The sequence below is a fragment of the Montipora capricornis genome, chromosome 11 (assembly GCF_036669925.1).
Source record: "Montipora capricornis isolate CH-2021 chromosome 11, ASM3666992v2, whole genome shotgun sequence".
NCBI lineage: Eukaryota > Metazoa > Cnidaria > Anthozoa > Scleractinia > Acroporidae > Montipora > Montipora capricornis.
In genome coordinates, this window is record NC_090893.1 from 40,267,086 (window position 1) to 40,279,585 (window position 12,500).

The window sequence follows — 12,500 nt, forward strand, 5'->3', positions numbered from 1 at the left end:
AGGTTGGCTTTTATCAATGTTTAGGATAGTTTTTACTCTCTGTATTGGTAAAACAATGACCCTAACCCTAACCTGATTCCGGATTCCGGATTCCTAGTTTTAGGACAATCCGAAATTTGGCGTGTTTCTTGGGAAGAAATAGCCCCAGTTTCCCTGAAAATCTCGGCTTTCTAGCTTTCATGACGCCTACATGACGGACTTTGCGACTCAGGCAATTTGAGCCGATGCGAAGGTGAAATTTCCAACCTATCGGGAGCGATTTTACTAAAGTGTTTCAGCCAAAAAATTACACTACGGGCTTCGGAAGGGATAAAGAAAAGGATTGTGGTTCATTGGATGGGATTTCAAGCGTTAAAATTGCTGAAAGGGTAAGATTATTTTCGTAGCGATACAATTGCGTGTCTTCACCACATACAATAAAATACAATACAATACAATACAATACAATACAATACAATAAAAGTTTATTGTGAAAATACACTTAGCTACAACAAGGGCGTGCTTTCATGTTCCTTTGATCTCACATAATTGTGTTTTCCCTCAAAATGTTCGCTTGTTTTCGCTTTCGCTCGAACATATTTACCTTTATTACATGTCCAGTGAATAGTTTTATCCTCTGGGATGAATTTTCCGTCGAAAAACCGGTTATTTGGGTGGTTTATGGAAAACAGAACCCAGGTGGAAATCTTATTAAGATCTTGTAAGATTCTTATTAAGATTAAGATCCTAATAAATCTTAGTAAAAATCTTTTAAGATCTTGAGAGGATTTTACAAGATGTTATCCAAGAAAATCAATATTCAACATTCTAAGATCTTACAAAATACCTTGTAATATCTTAAGAGAATCTTACAAGATCTTATCAGAAAAAAAATCAGTATCCAACTTACCAAGACCTTAAAAGATCTTAATAAAAATCTTGTAAGATCTTAAAATAAATCTTACAAGATCTTGTCAAATTTAGTCAGTGCGTAGCATTTTAAGATCTTAAAAGATCTTGATAAAATCTTGTAAGATCTTAAAGAAATCTTACAAGATCTTGTCATCAAAAGTCAGTTTGCAGCATTCTATTGATACAAAAAATTACAAGATCTCAGAAAAATTATTAGGTATCAACACTCTAACATCTATTAAAAACAATGTTAAGACAATCTTACAAGATCTTGTCAAAAAAGTTAGCATTCAATGATATTTCAATCTTTAAATATCTTTAAATGGTAAATAGTAATACTTATAATAACAATCACTTTATTTGAGGCTTAAGGCTATTTATTTGAGCATGAGGGCTCTACTATAATTGGGGAGACTGCAAATCAACTGAAAGCAGAGCAAATCAATTGAAATATTGTTTTTTTTATGGAAGGGGAAAACCGGAGAATGCAAGGAAAAAAAACCTCTCGGTTAAAATAGCTTTTTCATACAGACCTAGTGCATTTGAACTTCAATTTTCAAATTTGAGATTCAGTGTATTCTGAGGGGTTGGTACATTTCGCCGACCCCAGTCCATGGACTACCCTGAAAATACTATATCGAATGAGTACTGTTGATCCATGTGTAAGCAGCATCTCAAACCTTTCGATTATTGTTGTGATGGCGGATTACTTCATGTAAGCTAACCTTTTTAAAATGGGTGCTTAGAATTAAATACCGTTGAACAATGCTGTTTAAAATGGGTGTTGAGGCTTAAGTAAGCACTATTTGAGATGCTGCTTGCAAGTAGATCAACAGTACTCGTTCGAATAGCATTTTTAGGGTAGTCCATTTGGGTAGTCCATTGACTAGGGGTCAGCGAAATGTAACAACCCGTATTCTTAGCTTATTAAATTTCTTCAGTGGGCTGCTAAGGGAAATTGATTAACATTGCTATAGTTATTTAACTTACACACCAAGGCAGTCTAATCAGTTCTGAAGTCTAATCATGATCATATGGAGTATCTAGCACTGCTATGAAACCTCTAGCTTCCCTTGTTTTGACAAAAAGACATCTATTTACAATTTGATGACAACTGACGATTAATAGTTCACCATCTTCTTCAACTTCAAGGTAATGTTCACCTATTAAATTTCTCTCCGCAATATCCTTTAAAACTGGATCTTGAGGTAAAGGTAGATCTTGGCAGACAATTTCTGCCAGTTTTCTTGTGTTCTTCAAGTAATGCATATGCCACATTTTTACATACAATGTAACAAACTACTTTTCCATATACAGTCATCCCATTTGAATTGAACTCCACGAGGTAGCTACATGAATTTCCCTTTCTTGGATACATTGTGCTATGGAAGATGACATAATCTTTGGTCATCCTGTAGGAAACCAGGTGATCTGAGTTGGGCTGAACATTAAATGGAGAATCAAGAATGTTCTGAAACTTGGACAGCTTCTTGTAATGAAAGAGCTCATGCAGGATACCCCCAAAAAATCACTCTGTACACAGAGAAGTGAAAAAGAAAGCTTTTATTCTGATATATTCAATAGATTGTGAGAAATACAAATCAACGGATTACCTTGTTTGATGCTGTCTGAGTCTAATAATCGGCCTTATTCCAAAAGGAACATGATGTATTACTCTTGAAAATTACACATTACGCACTCCAAGTCAGCACTTAATCCTTTCAATGAACTCCTGAGTGAGTATCTTTCGAATCTTTCTCATTTAAAATAAATCCGTAGAAAGATTGTCATCCTCCGCCATCTTGGATAACACGTGGAGACCGGACTGGAAACTAGTGAGTCCTTTTCGTTTTAGTCAGCAGTCAGCGGTAACCAGTCCAGGTCTTCCAGGTTTGGGGCGGTTTTATTCAAAACGTTTGTACCTACGATCTGACACGCTTTTGTGGTGACGATTTTTTTGTTAATTTTACTCTTTAAATGCTAGGAAATGCTTACAACAACTCAAGTAAAGAGGTAAGCATTAACTTTAAGCGAAAAAACATTTGATTTGATGGCTTATTGTCTTCAAAATGAGGAACGATTTATATGCATGAAGAATTCACATTTTCACACCTTCGAGTCAATTTGTAAAGCAAGGAGACTCAATTTGGCTTAAATGCTATAGCTCTGTAAAAATTGGTAAAGCTTTAACAAGAATAATGAAGTTAGATCAAATGGTGAAGGGAATGATTTGGAAAAAAAGTTCTCATACGGCAAGTTACATGTGTACGATTGACAACTGATTCCTTCTCGTAAAAATGCTAAAAAACTTTAACTATTGTAATCAATGCAGAAAATGCCTGAGAAAGCTATTATGGACGTTTGTAAGTAGAGACCCAAATTTATGAGTCTACTCTTCATACACTTTAATTGTAATAATCAGTGATTAAAGTATATGTACTGTATTTTTTTTAGTTGCCATGAAAGAGTATAAAGAGACACATCTGAAAAAATTATTTGATGGGACACCAGGGAAAGGTCCTTTACAGCAGACAAAAATGCTTAGCAGCCAATTCTGCCTCCTCAACCAGTTATGGTTTGATGTATTTGGGGATCTCTCCTTGCAGACTTGTTATAGTTCTGTGGCTTATCTGAAATGTTTTAAAGCTTTTTTGTTTTTAAATTTAAAACAAGAAACCAATCCAAAGATTTTGGCATGAGTTAAATGTATAGGTTCATGCAATAAAAAAATGTAACTGCTTTGAAATCTGTAGTCTATTTTTTTGTCTGTGAGCTATGGTAATAACTGTTGATAGCTTGACTACAATGGATTTTTTGTAGTTTCCAGCACATTTCTGATTTGCTGGAATATTATTTTACAGGAGCAGGATATGATAACCTTGTTTCTTGTGTTCCATGTGTGCACTAGTACTTCTCTTTCTCAGTGAGTTCAAGCTATTTTTCTTGATTTTTCTGACCTTGTTCAAATGCAAGCCCTAGGCATGAGATGTGTAATTGATTATTCCTATTACAATACTATTCTATAAATGTTTAGAGGCTAGTCAAAGCCTATTTACATCCTATAGTATTTCTATGTAAGTGCTATGTACATGCAATTTTTGCTATGGACCCTCAATTTCAGATTCTATTTAGACTATAATGTAAATGCTATGAAACATTTATGTTTGTCCTATTTCCAGTTTTTTACAGCTATGTAGAGGCTACTTGTAGCCTATTTACACCCTATGTTATCACTATGTAAGTGTTATATGTAACTATGTATACACTATTATGTGTTGTGTATTTTCTGTTTCGAATCAATGTAGAGACTATGTTGAAACTATTTTTCTTTTTGGACACAAAAAACGGTCCCATAACATAGCCTTTACATATGCTATGTAAAGGTTCCATCTGACTAGCTAAAACATGGCATTTCCTTTCAAAATATATAGATGAGGCATATGTATAACATAGGTTTTTAATAAGGCCTCTATATCGAAGTTACATATGTGTATCATAACATACCATTTACATACATGTACGTGTATGGTTGTTACATAGGATTTACATAGTAGATTACACGTAGTGTCTGGTTCTACAAGGGTAACAATAATATGTTGCAGCTTTTTGAATTATGCATTTGAAGTAGTCTCTTTCAAATAATATTTTATCTTACCTTCATTTTTTTTAGTAAAATAAGTGGTAATTTTTTTCCATTAATGAAAATTTGGAGTACCATTATTATGTTGCCAAGAGGTGCATCAAGCTTTACTTTTACTCGGGAACAATGTAGTAGTGTCCTTGTTTTCAATTTCAAAGTTGTATACATAGTTCATTGCTTTGTAATAAAAATAGGATTTCTGTTATAATAAAATGATTGTTATTCTAAAGTTTTTTTCTACTGTTTCTATTTTGGTAATGTTTTTTAGCAGAATATGAGAAACATCTTGATAAGATCTCATATTAAGATCTTGTGAGAATCTTGGTAAGGTCTTGTAAGATCTTACAAGAATCGTGGTAAGATCCTGTAAGATCTTACAAAAATATTGGTAAGATCTTGTAAGATCTTACAAGAAACTTGGTAAGTTCTTGGTAAGATCTTGTAAGAATCTTGTAAGAATCTTGTAAGATTCTTGTAAGATTCTTGTATGAATCTTGTAAGAATCTTGCAAGAATCTTAAATAAGAAGTAAGATAAGATCTTAGTAAGAATCTTATTAACAATCTTACTAAGATCTTAATAAGATTACCACCTGGGAGGTTAATTATTCGTAATGCGATCGCTCCCGTTGCCGTTAGCAACGGGTCGCAAACTTGACACTTTGATCGCATTATCACATTCGGTCAGTGTAAAACGCAGACTGCAGACCAGGGGAAAATGCTGACTGAGGTTATAATGTAACTCTTAAAAAAGGTCAAACCCTTTAGAAATGCTAACCTTAGGCCCAATTAGGCATAAAACAATATTTTGGCTTAACTGTTAGAATTTCTAAAGGGTTTGGGCTTTTTCAGTTACATTTCAACCTCAGTCTGCATTTTACCCCTGGTCTGCAGACTGCATTTTACACTGACCGTTATCACATTACGCATTGATCGCTAATCCGATTATTCCTAAAAATCCAAAAATATTCGTGCCTCATAAGGTTTCGGTCGAATTTATGTCCTACAAAGCAGATAAATTGCAGAAAATTTTAGTTTTGCATCCAAAAATTTGTAATCAATGCTAAAATGACCAAAGTTTGCCTGGAAAACATATTTTACTGTTATTTTTCTTAAATTTTTCGTTCAACTTTCGCTTATATAAAATGTTTCAGTTGTCTGTAAATCAGTTATATGCTGTTCGAAAGCTTATTTTCTTAGCTTTAAAATGATGTATTTTTTCCCCCCTAACTTTAAAAATTTTTTTGAGAAAAAAATATATTTTGGCGTTGGCTGAATTACCGCGGTTTTACATACATACATACATACTTTATTGCGACTCTCTTCAACAGGGCTTTTCAGTCACAATGTTAAAAAAAGAAGAAAACTTATTTACAGTAATTTAATTAAAATCAAAATATATTCAAAATCATTCAAAATATATCCAAAATTACTTCGTATAGAACATACATGTATTATTAAAAAGTGTCCGCTTAAAAATAGCAATGTCTTTTGTATTCTTGATGTTTTTGTCGATGGTTTTGTCGTGGTTGGGAAAGTAGGAAAAAGAGCAGGAAGTGACTAAGTTGAGGTCGCTAAAATTAAATTTACCCAAAAGTGACTTAAATGGGGTCTATAATTGGCCATAAAATAGACTATAATGGGTAGGGGTTCTGAGAGGCCACATACCCAGCGAAAATTGACCTAAGTCAACACACAGAGTTTCTGGAGAGAGTTCTTGATATTATTGCAGCACCTTGTTAGCTGTAATTATTTTCATATGCTCGCATTCATTCTGTAACATGATACAGTGTTGTTAGTTTCAACCCTCCTATTAACGTACATGTTGCTGCACTGAAAGTATCCCTCAAAATGAACAGATACAGAGATACCTCGACAGAAATTTTAAATCACCGCAGCTTAGATTTTTCATGACTTGTTTTAAGATGACTTGTAGAGACAGGCGATCTCTTGATTAGTCTCAGTACCGTGTGAAAACTGGCCACACCATTCATTGTCAAAATTGTCTCCAAATACCTCAAATGACTCTTTTTTTTAATATATTTTTTTTTACATACAGCTACATACTACTACATTCACTAACCTACACACAAGCCTGCATAAGCTACGCTGACAACATATAGAGAACTTATATTAAACTGAGTAAAGGTTTCCAAACCGAATAAAATTTTTCTTTTTGACCTTTAGACTGAAAAATCGCTCTCAAAACAAGGATCTTGTTCTTGACAAGATCCAAGAACTGAAATAAGTTAAGGGCTTTAAACTCGAGTCTTTGCAAAAAGATATATATTTTCCCTAGTAAAATGTAATAGTGAAGAGAATAATTGTCACCACTCCGTTGATTCCACCACTCAACCGCTTTAAGCCAAAAATGGTGAATTACATCACAACAGAGTAACATATGAGGCAGTGTTTCTACTGCACTGCAGCGCTTACAAAGTGGTGAGTCTGTGATCTTCATCTTATGTAGTAAACTACCATGCCTTAGGATTTTATGAATTATTTTGTTCTGAAGGATTTTTAATTTTGTTTCTTTTGTTATACTAAAAGATAAATTTTGCTTTAAGAATGGTTGAATCCACGCCCAACGTACACAACCTTGTACTGGCCACAAGTTCCTGGAACGTTCTTCCTATTAATGCATTTGTAATTGCTCTACAAGTGTATTTACTAAATTGTAAATTTGTAGACGTTTCAATCAGTTGATTAACAGTATGAACAGACCGTAAAGCTTGCTTCCATTTGCTTGACATTGCTGATATAAGCCCATAGAATTGGGTAAATGGGGGACTAAGACCAGTTTTTCTGCAAAAACTGGTTAAAGCTTAGAAATATGTTATTGTCATCTAGGAGGTCTTTAATTCGTTCAATGCCAGCAGTGTGCCAGTCTTTCCAGAAAACTGATTTACCAGCAATGGTAATATCTTTGTTATACCACAAGATAATATGTCTAGGACTATTCTAATCTTTTGTTTTAAACTTCTGCCTGGCTTCTGCCCAAGCTTTTAGAACGTCTATGTAAAATCCTGGCACACTGTTGTGTATTAAAAGAGCTACATCACAATTGCACTCAAAAATGAATAGACCACCACACTTTTCTAAATAAAAGGAAGGAATTATCATCTACTGATTTTTCTAAGCCCTCATACATTCTTTTAATCCAAGCACTTTGAAGTGATTTTGAAATAATCTCATATTCTGGGTAGTCCAAACCGCGTCCATTCATTGGACCAATTAGTGTGTATTTTTTATTTTCGATTTCTTGCCATTCCAGACAAAATCAGAGACCACTTTATTGACTGCGACTATCACATGTGGTGTTGTGGAAATGCAACCCAAGTTTTTAGCAATTGTTATTTTGCCATACAGCGATAGGTCACGTTCAGACCATATATTTAACAGTTTCTGTAATTTGATTATTTTTGGACAAAAAGTTTCGTCTTCACAAAGCTTAGACTTAAAAGAAAAAGTTCCTTATGCACGAATAGGTCTTTGAGGCCAATTGATTCCAAAAGGAGTGTCCTTTCTGTTTGCATTTTTCCAAGCCACATTACCGTAAAGCCCAAATAAATCCAGGAAATTTCCAAGCGAAGATTCATCCCTGCAGAAAGCTGTGGTGTCATCAGCGTATTGGGATAGTTTAATTTCTTCGTTGCGAACTTGAATGCCCTCTATGGCTTTGCTAGCCCTTATTGAGGTGGACAATATTTCAACTGCAAGAACAAATAGTTGCCCCGATAAGGGGCACCCTTGTCTGACGCCTCTTGCATTGCAAGCTCGAACCAGTAGGATGCAAAGCCGTTATTGATGACTCTTAGTTGCACGAATGCGCCATTTTTTCGAAAGAACCCGAGACCGATTTCACCATAGCATGCCAGATGGCAGAATGGAACAAACAACGCTGGCCGTTCTTGCTAATGTCCACAATAAGCTTGCTGTGACTCTTTCTACAGATTTTCCAAGAGACTAAGCCGCTGAAGTCAAGCATTGTTTGCCTTCCAGAAATGACGCAAAAAGCTGTCATTTTTGTTTCCGGGAGCCGCGGTTACACGCACTAATTTGTCGCGTTGCTAGTGCGAAATGAAAATCGTAGGACAATTAGTTCGTAGGACTATTAGTTTAGTCACACTTGAACTGATTGACGTGACAGATGTTCGATTATCTGACTCCTTTCTTCGCGATGATTTCAACTCTCAAAACATTTTTGTAATGTCGCGAGAGTTGAAATTTTCGCGACAAAATCGTGGCTGCAGTTAAGCCACCCTGTAACCTTTAGAATTAAAGCCACTCGCGCGGCGTTGAATTGACGCAAAAAGTTGACTTTTGTCAAGTGCAGCCATGCTCTCACACTGGCTGACGATTCTTCTACGTCATCGGCTTAAGGAATCGTGTGAGATTGCAGAGCGCATGCGTATTTCATTGCGGCACGCGTGATTGTATCTCGAGGACAGCAGAAAAATCGAAGTATTTTTCTTGGCTTTTTTACCTTTACAATGACTGTCTAGAACTATCATTGCTTCGTAGAAGCACTTAAATGAGCCCCACTTTTGGGGAAAAAGTGAAAATATTCACCGAGTAAGTTTACCGCGTGCTCGTTGCAGCACATTTACGACCTAAATGAAAATGGTCAAGACTACAACAACTCAGAACTGCAAAGACCAGCAGTAAGACCAGAGAAGTTCTCAGTGAATACTGAAAATACTGCACTATTCATAAGAATACTGAATACTATTCATAAGAATACTGAAAGTACTGCACTAATCATGAGACTCATTGTGATGAAAACAATAGCCTGGCCGTACATTCTCCGAATGTCTCAGTGAAATAAACGGCGTGACAACCCAGTGACGAGAGCGATTTTCAAAAATTCGGAGATATGCTTTCGGAATCGATCTGAGACTGATCAGTTAGAGCAAACACTGACACAGCCGGACGTCTGGAACGCAGACGACGAGGAATGTGGTGTTCTCTCTCACTCTGACCATGCCACAGAGAATGAAGGAGGTAGCACTACTGCTAACGAGCCGCCCAGTAAAAGGGCGCGATCGACTTCAAGCTCTGGTGAGACCATTAGTAAACAGAAAGTGCTTAAATCCATAGCAGAAAAAAAATGCAAATGCTGGAGAAGGTTGATCCAGGCATTGATGAACAGTTATCTCAAATGATTAATCATTTGATGTTCAAAACGGACAAGCCTGAGAAAAAACTTGAGGAGAAGTTGGGTCTTAAAATCCGACCCGCTAACTGTACTTCCCTAGTTAGAACTAAAGTATATGAGCTCATTTGGCAAATGTTCAGACTACAGACCCGGTCTCTAGGGCTCAAGTTGCCCAGACTAAAGTTGTCAAGTCAGTCACAATTCTAGCAAAAACGCTAGACAGGGCATTGAACCTGAAAGCCAAGCTGCTAGACATGACTAAATCATCTGGTTATGGTATAGATGCCACGCAGAAAGATCTTGATGTTGTTATCAATGATGGCATGGATTCAGTCGAAAAATGAGCTTCGCCAACTGTGAAATAAATGCTCGCCGCAGAGAGTGTATGAAGCCTGACTTGAATGAGGATTATATACATGTTACTCTTCTCTTCATCAGTTCCCATAAACCAATTCCTCCTTGGTGTTGAGACATCAAAGCGACTAGAGGACATAGAGAAAACCAATAAAGTCGTACGAAAGGCTATGGTGCAGCAGAATTCATTCTCCAAACAGCGCCACTTCAACAGTGGTGGCTATTCACAGCGTCCATTTTTAGGAAAGCACCTACAGCAACCCATATCAGAAGCCACAAAAGCGGGAGGGAAGAACAAGGAGTCAAAGACTTAACCGCACCTCCAGCAGATATGCAAACCTGGGATGAGGTGAGACACTCACCCTTGATATTTTTTTAAGGTGGAAAGTTTTGCCCCGATAAGCACTGCTCATTTTAAAGCAGGTAGATTGAAAGAGTTTTTGCACAACTGGAGGAAGCGGACCTTTGTCCCCTTTATCCTTGACACAGTGCAGCATTGCCACATTTAATTTGGACTAGAGGCTTCATGTAACCGTAATACTGTGCGAATTCAAACGTTTAATGGCGGGGAAGATAATATTATCAATGCTGACATTTTTAAGCTCTTTGCGAAAAGAAGTCCCTGAGGAGACGAGTCATTGCACAGGGGGAATTTATCTCCCCTATGTTTATTCGACCCAAAACAGGATGGTACTTACAGACTGATTCTTAATCGTAACGAATTCAATGAGAATGTGCAGTATCACCATTTCAAAATGGAAAACATTCAGTCAGTTATTAAACTTGTGAAGCCTAACTGTTTAATGGCATCAATAAATTTAAAAGACGCTTACTACTCGGTACCTATAACTCCAGAGCACCACAAATATTTACGTTTTTAAGTCGAAGGGCAAACTCTTTCAAAATACTTGCTTCCCCAATGGGGTTGCCTGCTGCCCACGGTTATTCACTAAGCTGTTAAAGCCTGTGTATGCTAACATAAAGCACAAAGGGTACGAAGTTCCCCCCCTCCCCCTCCCCCTCACATCGATGACTCTTTTCTACAAGGAGTCTACAAGCAGGAATGCTGGGAAAATGTTAAAAACACTTCTTCGGTCTTGCAAGCTTTATTATTAAACCAAACAAGTCAGTTTTCCTCCCCACAAGGCGATGTCACTAATTCTAAGAAAACGACAGCTAATCTGACACCAGACAAGGCTAACTGCCTGAGGGAGGTGTGCTTAGAGCTCCTCAATACCCAGCATCCCTCCATCAGAAAGGCTGCAAGACTTGTTGGTCTTATGCTTAACAGTGTCCCTGGTGAAAAAATGTGTTTTTTTGTGCTATAGAACCCTTGACAATGAAAAACTTGATGTCTTGAAACAAAACCTCGGTGATTTTGATGCAAAAATGGAACTGATCGCGTACATCAGCTAAACTGGACTTGCGATGGTAGATTGATAATACAGTGGAACCCCGCACCACGGACACCCGTATATACTATTTTATGCAGTGTTAGAACTCCTAGGCGCTGGATAATGTCTATGCTTAAACTAGCTGGTATTGACTCCACTAGATTTAGTACACATAGTACACGAAGTGCTTCATCTTCAGCAGCGTCACATGAACAGGCAGCAGTACCTTTAATGGTTATACTTCGCACAGGGGTATGGTACTTGGGCAAACTTTTGCTAAACATTACTGTGTGCCTATTCAACACAAAAATAATTTTGCTGAAGCAATCTATTAGGCCTGAATTGATAATGTAGCATGTTAGTGAAGTTGAAGTTAGTAAAATTTAACTGGTCAATATACTGAAGAATGTGATAAGATTTCGTGTGATGTTCTTTCATGGAGCTTACAGAGCTTTATGTTGCATTTGTGTGTTCTAGCCTGCATTTATCATGGCTTCAAAATCTCACAGGATCCCTCAAGTCGATGGCGTAGAAGAATTAAAAAAAAAAAAAATTAAACAAGTATTAAGAGCGCCTCTCAGCAATTTTCACCTAAGACCGTGCAAGATAAAAAAATCGAAAACTGCCAAACTTTGTCACAACAAAGTACTACGAAAACCATTTTTAGAAAAATACGTTTTAATTTGTTTCGATAATTATTTTACCTGGACGGCGACTTTTTCGGTATGGAGCCTTGTGAGCGAGTGAAAACGACTCCAAAATGTTGCTCGTTTGAATCGCTATTTTTGAAATAACGAATGAGTAACTTGAAATTCAAAACAAAATGGCACAACTACAGTAATTCCTTCACCCTTTAGCGCTGTTAACGGTACAATATACCAAAACTGAAATTTTTGACCAAATTTTAAAACTTAACCTTTTTTACATTGACTACGATTATTTGTACGAAATTCGACTGTCAAAAAAGCATCCTGGTACGTGGCTTTCTCAACTGGGATGATATTCATCGGAATAAGCAATGTTTCTGCTGCAATTAAATTCAATAACACTTTTGGGTAAATGAAA

At 36.6% G+C, this 12,500-nt stretch overlaps 2 protein-coding genes and 1 long non-coding RNA gene across 5 annotated transcripts in view; 2 read left to right on the forward strand and 1 right to left on the reverse strand.

Annotated features, from left to right (window-relative positions):
- The window catches only part of LOC138024267 (single-stranded DNA-binding protein 3-like), a 699,715-nt gene that overhangs the window by 469,303 nt on the left and 217,912 nt on the right, over window positions 1-12,500 (reverse strand). The gene's annotated exons all lie outside the window — the stretch shown is intronic.
- The window catches only part of LOC138024274 (uncharacterized), an 847,896-nt gene that overhangs the window by 45,934 nt on the left and 789,462 nt on the right, over window positions 1-12,500 (forward strand). The window lies entirely within an intron of this gene.
- On the forward strand, window positions 217-11,854 carry LOC138024299 (uncharacterized). Its single transcript, XR_011126966.1, has 3 exons — window positions 217-368; window positions 10,126-10,390; window positions 11,370-11,854. It is a non-coding gene; the product is annotated as an uncharacterized lncRNA (long non-coding RNA).